Genomic DNA, 14,166 nt, shown 5'->3' on the forward strand with positions numbered 1-14,166 from the left:
TGGGGCTTATATACACCTTAGATCAGCCCTGCCCAGCTTCAGCCACACCCTACTCCCTGGAGATCACCCAGGTCTGGTCTAGTACATGTGGAGGTAATAGCTGAGACTGGGAAAGACAACTGCTGGAGTCTGACTCTGGCTACCTGAAAGGGGAAAGAAGGGATGGGAGCCTGTGGGCTGTTAGTAAAAGAGGGGGCCTCCAGGACCAGTGGGAGGCCACTGAAGAAGGAGAGGCCCATTAGGGGGCTTCTGGGGAAAAAAGGGGGTCAGTAGGGGGCCACTGGGAGAGGAGGTGGAGACATGGAGACTGCACCAGCCAAGACACCATTGTCTGTTTGCTGCCGGACTCTGATTTAAGCCACTTTGGAGCACTTGCAAAGCCAGTTTGTAGTTTCATTGCTTAAAGGGAGTCAGGGGAAATTTCTTTCCTGAAATTTTCAGCCAGATAAGCTATATGGGTCCATGTGTCTGGGCCACATGGATGCCCAGAAATCCAGGGGGCAACCTGGAGGACTTCCCAAAAGGAGCCAGACAACCTCTGGGAGACCTTAATTCCCTTAACTTTCACAAAAGCCCTTAATCTTTGAATCTGTGATTCCTTTTGGTGGGAGGCAATGTTACCCATGACAGAAAAAGATTAGAAATGCCAAGACCAGAGGAAAATGTTCCCAAGGGCTGATTAGCATACAGGGGATTCCCCAAAGATCTGGGTATGAGTCTGTCCACAATTTTAAGAGGCCAGCAACCTGCTCTACAGGTTTTTAAGAGGTTGATGTGTTATTGTTTTTTTGTGTGTGTTGGAAAGAAATAGATAGAGGATTTTTGCAAATACTTGATGGGCTGTTACAGTCCAGGCATAAGATGGCTGGCCTTCAGTCAATACTGAAGTGTGGCCTCAGCCAAGAGGCATCAGTTGCCAGTTTGTTGCATCTGGTCCCACATAATGGTGCAAACCAAAAATAAAGGAGGAAAAAAAGAAACCTGCCAGCCCTCAAAAACATGGAGGCAAGAGCACTCACCTACCCTGTCTATCTCATAATGTCCCAGTTCATGCAGCAGCTATGGGATCCTGGGTTCTTGTTCTGGGTGCTGGCCATAGTTCCCCCTGAAGGCACCCAGCCAACCAGGGGTGGATGAGCATGTGATGAGAGAAGCACTCCTGGGAGAATGTTGAACAGCTCTCTCAGTTTACTGTCAGTGAAATGGGTTTATAAGCATCTGGAGGGGTAGGGGAGGACCCTAAGGGGATTGGACATACCAAGTTCATTTCTCATGCCTAATAGAATATGGGGACATTCATTCTGCCACATAGGCAATGGAAGGGGTGGGGTCAGGTGATCTAGGGTCCAATGAGTATGGGCTATGTGAAGTCTGATAAAGAGTTTCTTAGGCAACTGGCCAAAGGTCACAGGACTATAGGAGGAGCCTAAATTCAGTTGTGCTGGGCTTAGTAAGGGAGTTGCCTCCTGTAGTCTGGGGATCTATCGCCATGCTTGGAAGCTCAGGCCCCTTTCTTGAAGGCTGTAGACTGTGTCTGGAAGTGCCCAACAATCCCTACATAGAATAAACAGAAAGACATCTGGATTAAATGATGCAACAAAAGGACCTAACAGATATCTACAGAGCAGTCTATCCAAATGATGCAGAATATACATTTTCCTGAGAGCACATAGAACATTCTCCAAAATAGACCAAATATTAGGACACAAAGCAAATCTTAATAAATATAATAAAATTGAAATAATCCTTATCTTCTGTCTGACAATAATTATATTAAACTACAAATCAGCAGCAAGAAAAACTACAGAGCGTACACAAATTCATGGAGACTAAATGATACACTATTGAATAATGAATGGCTCATTGAAGAAATCAAAAATGAAATTTATGAATTCATATAATCAAATGATGTTGAGAATACAACATTTCAAACCTTTGGGACACAATGATGGCAGCCATAAGAGGGAAATTTATAGCTGTAATTGCCTATATTAAGAAATTAGAGAGTTCACAAGTAAAACAATTAATGCTTCAATTTAAGGCCTTGGAAAAACAAGAAAAAGGCAAACCAAAAATCAGTAGATGGGAAGAAATAATAATGATTGGGGCATAAATTAAAGAAATAGAAACCAAAGAAACAATCCAAAGAATAAATGAAATAAAGAGTTAGTTTTTTGAAAGGATAAACAAAATTGATAAATCCTTAACAAGTCTCACTAGAAGGAAAGAAGAAACAACAAAATAATATATTTAGAGATGAAACAGGCACCATTACAACAGATACCACAGAAATTTAGAAAATCATAAGGATGTACTTTCCTTGATGTATATGACCTACCAATATTAAATCAAGATGACATAAGTGATTTAAATAGACTTATAACAAGTACAGTGATCCAAGCAGTTATAAAAAGTCTCCCAACTAAAAAATGTCCAGGCCCAGATAGATTAACTTGTGAGTTTTACCAGAACTTCATGAAAGAACTAATACCATTGCTTTATAAGCTTCTCCATAAAATAGAAAAGGAAAGATTTCTACTTAATGCCTTCTATGAAGCTAGCATCATATTGATACCTAAACTAGACAAAGACAGGGAAAAAAAAGAGAAAGAAAGAAAGATAGATAGATTACAGACAAATCTCTCTCATGAACATAGATGCAAAAATTCTCAACAAAATATTGGCAAACAGAATACAAGAATATATCAGAAAGATTTTTCACCCCAACCAAGTAAGCTTTATCCCAGAGATGCCTGGATAGTTCAGTGTATGCAAATCAAAAAATGTAATATACTACATGAATGGGCTAAAGGACAAATACACATGATCTTTTCAAATAGTTGCACAAAAGGCACTGGATGAGGCTAATAATGATACCAAATTGACTGTTTTCACTGAGTACAAAGCTAATTAATAAAAAAAGGCACTGGACAAAATCCAACATGCCTTCATTGTAAAAGTCCTACAGAAACTGGTAATAGAAGAGCTTATCTCAACATAATAAAAGGTATTTATGACAAACCTACAGCCAACATAATACTAAATGAGGAATCCTTGAAGTTTTTACACTAAATTCAGGAGGAAGACAAGGTTGTCCACTGTCCCCATTTTTATTTAATATAGTATGGGAAATTCTAGCTATAGCAATAAGGCAAGAGATACTCATAAAAGGGATACAAATTGGAATGGGAGAAATCAAATTTTCATTATTTGCATATGGTATGATCCTACAAATAAAGGACCCTAAAGACTCTGCCAGCAAACTGCTTGAACTGATAAACACTTTTAGCAACATAGCAGGCATGGTAGTTTGATTCAGGTGTCCCCCATAAGCTTAGGTGTTCTGAATGCTAGGTTCCCAGCTGATGGAGATTTCAGAATTAATGCTTCCTGGAGGGAATGAGTTGTTGGGGGCAGACTTATGGGTGTTTTAGCTAGTTTCCCCATGCCAGTGTTCGGCACACTGTCCTGTTGCTATTTTCCACCTTATGTTTGCCAGGGGGTGATGTCCACTCTCTGCTCATGTGGTCATTTTCCTTGCCATCAGGGAGTTTCCCCCGTGAGCCTGTAAGCCAATCTAAGCCTCTTTTGTCCATGAGCTGCTCTTGGTTGGGTGATTTCTACCAGCAACACAAACTTGATTGCAATAGCAGGATACAAAATAAACACACAGAAACTGGTAGCTTTCCTATGTGCTAAGAACCAGCATGTAGAGGATGAAATCAGGGAATCTCTCCCATTGACAATTGCCTCAAAAAATAAATAAAGTATCTGGGAATAAACCTAACCAAGGAAGTGAAGGAACTCTACAATGAGAACTTTAATACACTCAAGTGAGAAATTACAGAAGACACAGGAAATGGAAACACATTCCATGTACTTGGATTGGAAGAGTCAATATTGTGAAAATATCAGTCTTACCAAAAGCAGCCTATAGAATTAATGCAATCCCCATAAAAATTACAATGGCAATCATAATAGAAATAGAAAAAAACAAACCTAAAAGACAATCGGAAGTGTAAAAATACTCGAATAGTCAAACAGTTTTGAGCAACAAAAGTAAGGCTAATAGTATCACCATATTCAATTTTAAGCTACATTACAGAGCCATAGTAACAAAAACAGCATTGAACTGGCACAAGGACAGACATAGAGATCAATGGAACAGAACAGAGGAGCTGGATGTTAGTCCAGGCAGGCATAACCATCTGAATTTTTGTTGTTGTTGTTCATTTTTATTTATTTGAGAGTGACACAGGCAGAGAGAGAGAGAGAGAGAGAGAGGGAGAGAGAGAGGGAGGGAGAGAGAGAGAGAGGCAGATAGATAGAGAGAATGGGCGTGCCAGGGCTTCCAGCCACTGCAAATGAACTCCACATGCGAGTGCCCCCTTGTGCATTTGGCTAACGTGGGTCCTGGGGAATCGAGCCTAGAACCAGGGTCCTTAGGCCTCATAGGCAAGCGCTTAACTGCTAAGCCATCTCTCTAGCCCCATCTGAATTTTTTGACATCTTCCATGATTATTAAAAATATCCCATGGTAATACCCTCCATCTCCTCGCTTTCCCCTTTGAAATTCCATTCTCTATCATATCCCATCCTCATCTCATTCAGTCTCTTTTATTTTGATGTAATGATCTTTTCTTTCCTCTTATGATGGTCTTGTGTAGGTAGTGTCAGGCACTGTGAGGTCATGGATATCCAGAACATTTTATAACTGGAGGATGCACGTTGTAAAGAGTGGGAGAAAATATTTGCAGGTTATCCAACTGATAGAGGCCTTATCTCTAGAATTTACAAAGAACTCAAAAGTCTAAACAATAAGAAGACAAATACCCCACTCACAAAATGGGGCACAGAGTTAAACAGGCAATTCACAGAGGAAGAGATACAAATGGCAAACACACACCTAAGAAAATGTTCATCATCCCTAATCATCAGAGAAATGCAAATTAAAACAACTATGAGATTCCACCTTACCCCAATAAGGATAGCCAACATCAAAAGGTCAAATGAAAATAAATGCTGGCGAGGATGTGGAGAAGCAGGGACACTCATTCACTGTTGGTGGGAATGCAGGATGGTACAACCACTTTGGAAAGCAATATGGAGACTCCTGAAAAAGCTGACTATAGAAATACCAACAGACCCAGTTATACCATTACTGGGCATGTACCCTAAAACCTTCAAACCAAAAGCCAGAGAGATTTGCACAACCATGTTTGTAGCAGCTCAATTCGTAATAGCTAAAAGCTGGAATCAACCCAGATGTCCATCATTAGAAGAATGGATAACAAAGATGTGGTATATCTACACAATGGAATTCTATACAGCAGTAAGAAAAAACGACATAAAGAAATTTGAGGAAAAATGGTTGAACCTGGAACAGATCATTCTCAGCGAACTTACCCAATCACAGAAAAAAAATCGACACATAGTCTCACTCATCTGCAACACCTAACCTGAATTTGCCCAAGATGCCTTACATACCCAGCAAGCACCTCATGGACTAGACAATAAGATGGATGGGAGGGCGGGGAGGGAATCAAAGGGTGGAAAATAGTAATCCGGACCCAAACGGCAATAGTACCATAAAATTCTACTTCCTAATTTGTGTTTCTTCCCTTTCCCTTTTGGTCAGACTTGCTAAGGGTTTGTGGAACTTCTTTCAAAGAACCAACTCTTTGTTTCATTGATTCTTTGGATTGTTTTTTGCTTTCTATTTCTTTAATTTCTGCCCTAATCTTTATTATTTCTTCCCATCTACTGAATTTTAGTTTGTCTTGTTCTTCTTTTTCCAAGGCTTTAAGGTAAAGCATTAGGTCGATTACTTGTGACCTTTCTAATTTCTTAATATAGGCACTTAAAGATATAAATTTACCTCTTAGGACTGCCTTCATTGTGTCCCAGAGATTTTGGTATATTGTCTTCTAAATATCATTTGACTGTATACATTTTTTGACTTCCTTCTTGATTTCTTCATTGACCCATTCATCATTTAGTAGTGTATTGTTTAGTTTCCATGATTTTGTGTATGCTCGATAGCTTTTCTTGCTATTGATTTGTAGTTTGATTCCATTGTGGTCAGATAGAATGCAAGTAATTATTTCAATTTTCCTGTATTTGTTAAGATTTGCTTTGTATCCTAATATATGGTCTATTTTAGAGAATATTCCATGTGCTGCTGAAGAGAATATATATTCTGCAGCCTTTGGATGAAATGTCCTGTATATATCTGTTAGGTCCATTCCTTCTATGGCCACATTTAGTACAGATGCCTCCCTGTTTATTTTTTCCTAGGATGATCTTTCAATTGATGAGAGTGGGATATTGAAGTCACCCACTACCACTGTGTTTGGTGTTATCTGTGACCTTAGTTCTAACAGTGTTTGTTTGATGAATTTGGGGGCCCCCATGTTAGGTGCATATAGGTTTAGGATTATAATGTTCTCCTGTTGGAGTGTGTCATTAATCAATATAAGTGACCTTCCTTATCTTTCTTGACTAATGTTGGACTGAAGTCTACCTTGTCAGATATTAGGATAGCAACTCCTGCTTGTTTTCTAGGTCCATATGCTTGAAACACCATTTTCCCACATTTCACCCTAAGATAGTGTCCATCCTTTGTAGAAAGGTGGGTTTATTGGAGTCAACAAATTGAAGGTACCTTCTTCTTTACCCAGTCTGCAACCCTATGTCTTTTGGTTGGGGCATTTAGGCCATTGATATTATGGAAAGATGTTTATTTATTTTTGCCATTATTCTGTAGTTCTTCCAGTTTTACCTTTGCTCTCTTGTGTTAACTAGTATTTGAGTATTGTTGTTTATTCCAAATTCCTTACATGTGTGCTTTTCTTTTTCTTCAGCATGTAGGATTCTTTCAAGTATTTTCTGTAGAGCTTGTTTTGTCTTCAACTACTCCTTTATCCTGCTTTTGTCATGGTATATCATTATTTCTCTGTCTATTTGAATAGATGGCTTTGCAGGATAACCTTGGTTGACAGTTGTTATCTTTCAGAACATGGAATGCATCACTCCATGCCCTTCTGGTTTTTAAAGTTTGTGTTGAGTAATCTTTTGTAATCCTGATAGGCTTGCTTTGTAGGTAACTTGATTTTTCTTTCTATCAGCTTTCAATATTTTTTCATTGGTTTGTGTGTTTGGTAGTTTGATTACAATATTGCCAGGAGATGTTCTTTTCAGCTTTTGTCTGGCTGGTGTTCTGAAGGATTCCTTTATCTGCATTGCTACCTCTTTCACAATTTGAGGGAAGTTTCCTTCTATGATTTTGTTAAAGATGCCTACTATGCCTTTGGAGTGAAATTCTTCTCCTTCTACTATGCTCTGAATTTTTATGTTTGATCTTTTCATAGTGTCCTGAATATCTTGAAATTCCTATTCATACTTTTCAATTAGTTTGTCTTTGTCTTTGTTGGACTATATTAGATCTGCCACCTGGTCTTCTAGCTTAGATAGTCTGTCTTCTCCTTCATCTATTCTACTGGTGAGATTTTCTACAGAGTTTTTTATTTCATTAACTGTGTTCTTTATTGCTAGTAATTCCAACTGGTTTTTCTTTATTATTTCTTCTTCCTTATTTATGTATAGTATTGACATCTTTAATTTCATTAAATTGGCATCATCTGTGTTCTTTGATTCTTTTGATTTCTTCTTTGATTTCTTTGAACATATTTATAATCATTCTTTTGAAATATTTCTCAGGCATTTCCTCTAACTAGTTCTCACTGGAGGTCATTTCTGATGCAATAAACTTTTTGGTGGATTTAAATTGTCTTGATGCTTGGTGTTTCTTGTGGTATAATGTATATATTTTTGCATCCTGGATTATTTAATGATTGGATTTTCTAGTTAGCTGGTAATTATTTGATGCATCAATCAATCTAATGTTATATATCTTCAGGGTAGGAGCTTAAGGTGCTAGGTGAGGCTCTCAAGACTCTGAGAGTATCCACAAAAGTGACCCTAGGTCTTGGGTTTGCCTGCTGTGAGAGTATTCAAGTAGGGTGAATAGAATAAAATACAGATAGTGCCGGACTCCTTAGGGAAGGACAAGGCCTGCTGGTTCTTCCCTAGGGTTTGAGGGGATGATGAGCGTTGGACAACCCAGAAACCTCTCCTGGCCACTGGAGAAAAACCACAGAGTCAGGAGTCTTTTCAATGCAGAAACTTTCAGAAACAACTCGCTTTATTACTCTGAGCAGTTGCCTATATTATGTTGGGGATGAAGGCAGGGATTTTAGGATGAGGGAAGAGGTAAAGGCCAATAGTAAACTTTAACTATTGAAATGGTAATTACAATTGTGATGTGGAGGTAGCAGGCCAGAAGCCATTAGGCGTCTTGCTGAGTCATAGCTGGCCAGAGACAGGTCGCCAAACTTTAGCTAGGCTCAGGAAGTTCCACTAGACCTCATGCCTGGGCCTTTCAGGGCTCAACATCTCCCCCTTTTGTTTTTGTAAGAGCATTAGTTACCATGGCCCCTGTCTTAGGTTTTCCCCCTCTGGGGATCTTACCCATCATTGAGTACCAGGTGTTTAGCTCACTGAGAACCCACTCCATGGCCTGTCTTAGGTTGTTCCCTCTGGGGATCTTAACCATCATTGGTCACATGGAGGGCTGGGGAGGTGGCAGTGGGTCATCTGAGGAACTTAATTCCTGAGTTGCCAGCCTGTGATATCTTGACCTGATGAAGTTTTATTGCCTCTAGCCGCTGGTGAATAAATTGTGTAATTTTGTTAATTACACAAGGCCCGACAGTGAGGATAAGGAGAAGGGGAAGGAGGGGGAGGGGTCCAGGTAGAGGGAGAAGGTAGGGTAAGAAGTCATGTAAGCCTGTCCGCACCCGGTTGTCCTGGGGGTCCCATCGCCTCCTCTCCATGTCTTTCTGGAGCCTCTTAATCTTGTCCTGGATGATTCCCAATTTATTGGTGTAAAGGCAGAATTTTTCCTGTAAAAAGAAACATACGCCTCCCTTTTTGGATGTTAGTAGGTCTAGTCCTCTCCTGTTTTGTAGGACTACCTTAGCCAGGGAAGCTAGCTTCCAGGAATGATATCTACATCTGGGATTAAGGTGGCTGGGGCACAAGGCCTGTCCAATTGCTGGGCAGAAAGTCATAGGCCATCTCACCTCTGCAAACATAAACCATTCCAGAAGGCGGGCAGCATTGAGCACTGGGCTCAGTTGTGTTAAAAGTACAGAAGGAAGGATGAACGTATCTCACATCTACACTGGAATTATTAGGGGAAAGTGGGGCCCAAATGTCCAGAGGAAACATTGGGAAAAGCTGGACGGGGATGGGGAAGGTGGCTGAGAAGTTTTTTAAGGACATATGGACAACTGTACTGTAATTAGCCAGAGAGGCCCAGATTGGAGGCAAAGCCAGCAACCTCCACAAGGGAGGGAGTAATTTAGTTTAGCAGGGTGAAGGAACATTTTAGGAACAGTCCTCAGGGGCGGGACACTCCCTAGAGAAGTGATTGTCAGTGTCCCCTTGTTGGGACAAATATTTTGGTCTCTCGCTGGTACCCAAATGGGTCTTTTTCTTTTTATAAAGTTTTTCTATTAAAAAAAAAAACAAAAAACAAAACAAAACAAAAAAACTCCTTTCTGTTACAGAGTTTTTGTATTTTGATTACTTCTCAGTACAAAAGACTATTAAGGCCAGCCAAATGGCTTCTGACCTTGAATATACAATCTTGCTTACATGTAGGTGCTAATGTCTTGCTGCCAGAAGGGCTTTCTGACACTGAATATACATAATCTTGCTTACTGTAGGTGCTATATTTTGCTAAAGCCTTGCTATAGTTTTGCTAAAGTGTTGCTGCCGAAAGCCCAGAGCTATGGATACAAGTCCAGCCAAAATGGCTCCTGACAATTCCCCCATTTTTATTTATTATTTTTTATGAATTGGGCCCCTCTAGGCCTCAATGCAGAAAGACTGTATCTGTCTTAGGTTGTTCTCTACAATATTTAAGCCTTACTCATCATTGGTACATGAATTCCATCATTCATACCCTGTCTCAGGTTGACCTAACTTGAGAGAATCTTACCTGTCTTTGACTACCAGCCTCTGCAGGGGCTTTAAGATAATGTCTCAGGAAGCCGGGGTCAGGTCCATAGCTGTATTCCATGTACTTCTGTATGGATATCCATAAAGGATCTTAAAAGGCATTTAACGAATATGGGCAATAGACACAGAATGAGTAAAAGACAAGCACCTATAGTAGTAAAGCTTTCTATCCAAGAAGTGAGAGAATTTTATCTAGGCAAGGCAGACTTAAAAGCAGATATTAAGTCATCAGCAGCTTTAGCTGTATCAAAAATAAGCTGATTATTTTGTAAAGACAAAATCTCTGAATGTAACTGAATTAGATTTAAGGAAATATTATCGTTGTGCCAAATACCTCTTAAATATATTTTCCCAACACTGTTAGCTGTTATATTTTTTTTAGAAGTAACACAAATCCATTGAAAATCTGCATGACACTCCAAATGAGTTTTAACTTTTAACCCTAGTATATAGAGCATCCAACAGGTGAAACTATCTAGGGTAAGGATCAAGTCCAAGATCTTAAAGGGAGGTACAGTTTGAATTTTCTCAGGAACTACTTTAAAATTGTGAGTATGAAGGATAGTTAGACATTAAAAGTATACGCCTAAAGCCAAAAGCCACAGCACACTTTAGGAACTCCTGCTAGGCACACTTTGTATATCTTTAGATTGAAATCTGAAACCCACAATCACACCTTAAGATAAACAATTGAATATATTGAGGGCCATTTATTTAACTTATCACATTCCATCCCTGGAGCTCAATAGATTTATAACCATCACACATTATAAATTGTTAGAAAAAATTAAAATATTTAGGGTAAATAAGGCCCTTTTTAGTTGGTCGTGTGGGGGTAAGGATTCCCCCTTTTGTTTTTGTAATTGAGACTTGGGAGTTTGATTATATCTTTTTTAAAAAATATTTTTATTTATTTATTTGAGAACAACAGAGGTAGATAGAGAGAGGGAGAGAGAATGGGCGTGTCAGGGCCTTTAGCCACTGCACACGAATTCCAGACGCGTGCGCCCCCTTGTGCATCTGGCTAACGTGGGTCCTGGGGAGTCGAGCCTCAAACCTGGGTCCTTAGGCTCCACAGGCAAGCACTTAACCGCTAAGCCATCTCTCCAGCCCATGATTATATCTTTTAATAATAGCCTGGCCCCAGGGTTGTATGGGATGCCTGTGGAATGTGAGATTTTCCAGGTGTGGAGAAAATCTACAAAGGCCTTGCTTACAAAGTAGGGGCCATTATCTGTTTTAATTTGATCAGGCAGCCCAAGAGTAGTGAAACATTGAAGCATATAACTAATGGCATGTTTAGATTTTTTTTTTTTTTTTCCGGCATGTGCCAATGCCCAGTAGGCATGGGAAAAGGCCAGTGAGCCCAGTCGCCATAAGATGGCAGACATCTCCCTTGTCCCCATTTGGGTCAGTCCAAGAGGGCCACGTGGCAGTCTCCTAGAAGGTGGATTGCCCACCATTTCCCAGTAGTGGAAGGTTGGGCGCAAGCTGCCAGGAGGGGGGCCATCTATTTAAATTACCAAATTTCGGCCCTGGCTCCCAATAGATTTATAACTATCATATATTATAAATTGTACTTAGTTTAATTTTAAAGGTCTCCACAGTCTTGACCAATTTAAGATATTAAGATCTGTAAAATTAAACAAGTTAAACACTTTTAACATATAAAGGTGCAGAGTAAACATTTTTAACTGGTATAAGGTATAGTAAGGAGAGACTAAAAAAATGTATATTGAACCATCATAACTTAAAATTTGTCTCAGTGCCTGTAATTTTAACTTGTTTGAGGTTTTTTTTTAGCTTAAAATCTTAAGTCTCAGCCGGGTGTGGTGGTGCATGCCTTTAATCCCAGCATTCGGGAGGCGGAGGTAGGAGGATTACTATGAGTTTTAGGCCACCTAAGGCTTTATAGGGAATTTCAGGTTATCCTGGGCTAGAGTGAAATCCTACCTCGAAAAACCAAAACAAAGAAAAAATAAATCTTAAATTTTTTAATCCAATATCTCTAGCAAAGCATATCAATCTATTACAAATTTAACCTTGATTAAACTTTTTTTTGGGTCTGGGCAGCAGGATGTAGCCAGCCCTTATGCCAGTAGCCCAGTTCCCACTAAGTTCCCTGTAGTCTTTCTTTCCTCTTAGAAAGCTTATAAGCTAAGCCTTGAAGTTTAATGCTGCCTGTACTTAGAATTTTTAAACTTTCATCTGAATAGTCCATAAAATTTGGCTTACCACTCCAGGAGACACATTTAGTTGTAATCATCAAGTTTATGTCTATTTCTTTAAAACAAAGGTTCCAAAAGATTACCATCCACATGGTCAGTTTCATCTCAGTTCATCAGACAGCTTTAGGTTTGCTGAGATAAACTTCTAGACCAGGTACAGTTATGGAGGAAGGAATATTTACTGAAGATTACAGATCCAGGAGAAGTTCCATAATGGCAGAAAAAGCTGGCCTGCTTTCACAGGCCCAAGCCGAGAGAGAGAGAAGCACAAACCTTTAGAAATACAAAAGCTGCCAGCAAACCGAAGGTGAAGGGGAAGAGAAAGGGAATGAAGAGATGTCAACAAGTAAGTACAGGTTATAGAAGCAAAGTTTAGTGCACTAAATCTGAAGACTGCCTCATAGCTCATGAGGGTATGCTCACCCTCATACGCGGATTAACTCCTCAACAATTGCCTCTCACGGGGTGCACTAGTCTGTCAGGGTCCCAGAGCCCCACGTTGGGCGCCAGAGCTGGGCTCCTTCCTGGTCAGGTAGTGCTGAGGGAAGGACAAGGCCTGCTGGTTCCTCCCTAGGGGTTGAGGGGATTATGAGACTTGGACAACCCAGAAACCTCTCCTGGCCACCGGAGAAAAACCACACTGAGTCAGGAGTCTTTTCAATGCAGAAAGTCTCAGAAACAACTCGCTTTATTACTCTGAGCAGTTGCCTATATCATGTTGGGGCTGAAGGCAGGGATTTTAGGATGAGGGAAGAGGTAAGGGCCAATAGTGAACTTTAACTATTGAAATGGTAATTACAATTGTGATGTGGAGGTAGCAGGCCAGAAGCCATTAGGCATCTTGCTGAGTCATAGCTGGCCAGAGACAGGTCCCCAAACTTTAGCTAGGCTCAGGAAGTTCCACTAGACCTCATGCCTGGGCCTTTCAGGACCCAACACTGATAGTTTCTAAAATTTAACTAAACAGTGTACACTTTCATTGAAATACAGCACAGAAGTAGGTATTATGACAACTAGATCCTCTGTCTGCCCATTAGGCTGTGTGGTGCCTCACCCACTCCCTTAGTCCTGACAACAAGGAGGTAAGATTTCTGGTCTGTTGAGGGTTACAAGTCCAGGTGAGACCCTTCCTTAATGTATAACAGAAGAGGAAACACTGCCACTATTAATCAAGAAGCAACAAATAACAAGCTCAAAATATAGCTTATTTAAGAATGGCAAATCTGGTGACTTCCAGTTAAGATGGCGGCATAGGTACCACGCCAAAGCAGCCTAGGGGGGAAAAAGACCAAAAAAACTCAGCAAAATACACACTTTTACTAAAAAGTGAGGTGTATAGGAAATTGAAGCAGCAGCAGGGAAGTAGAAGAGTTCTAGAGCATCCAGAGCCTGCACAGGCGGGAAAAGTGGCTCCGGCAGCTCGACCAACCGCCGCGGCCACGGTGCAGCAGGAAGCCGCCAGACTCGGCTCGAGCCGCAGGAAAATCCAGGTGCGGGATTTTCCCCTCACACCGCGCTCTCCGCAACTCGGGAAACATGAGGGGAGAGCGGCAGCGAGCAACGGAGGAGCAGACCGCGAGGTAGAAGAACACATGGAACAGCGAGACAACCAGAGCAGCCGCAGCTCCCTCCCCTCCCCCACCGCCTGAGCCCAGCTCCAGCGAACAGAGCAGCAGCCCGAGACCCGGCCACGTCAACTTGGGCTGACAATGGGACCCAAGCAGGAGCAGAGTTCGGCAGCAACATCAGCGGCTCCAGCACCGGTACCAGCGGCCCCAGCAGCAGCAGACCCAGGAGTGGCAGCAGCGGCAGACTTGGGGGCAGCAGCTTCAGGGGGAGCAGTGGAAGTGGA

Source organism: Jaculus jaculus, chromosome 2 (assembly GCF_020740685.1).
Source record: "Jaculus jaculus isolate mJacJac1 chromosome 2, mJacJac1.mat.Y.cur, whole genome shotgun sequence".
NCBI classification, from domain to species: Eukaryota; Metazoa; Chordata; class Mammalia; order Rodentia; family Dipodidae; genus Jaculus; species Jaculus jaculus.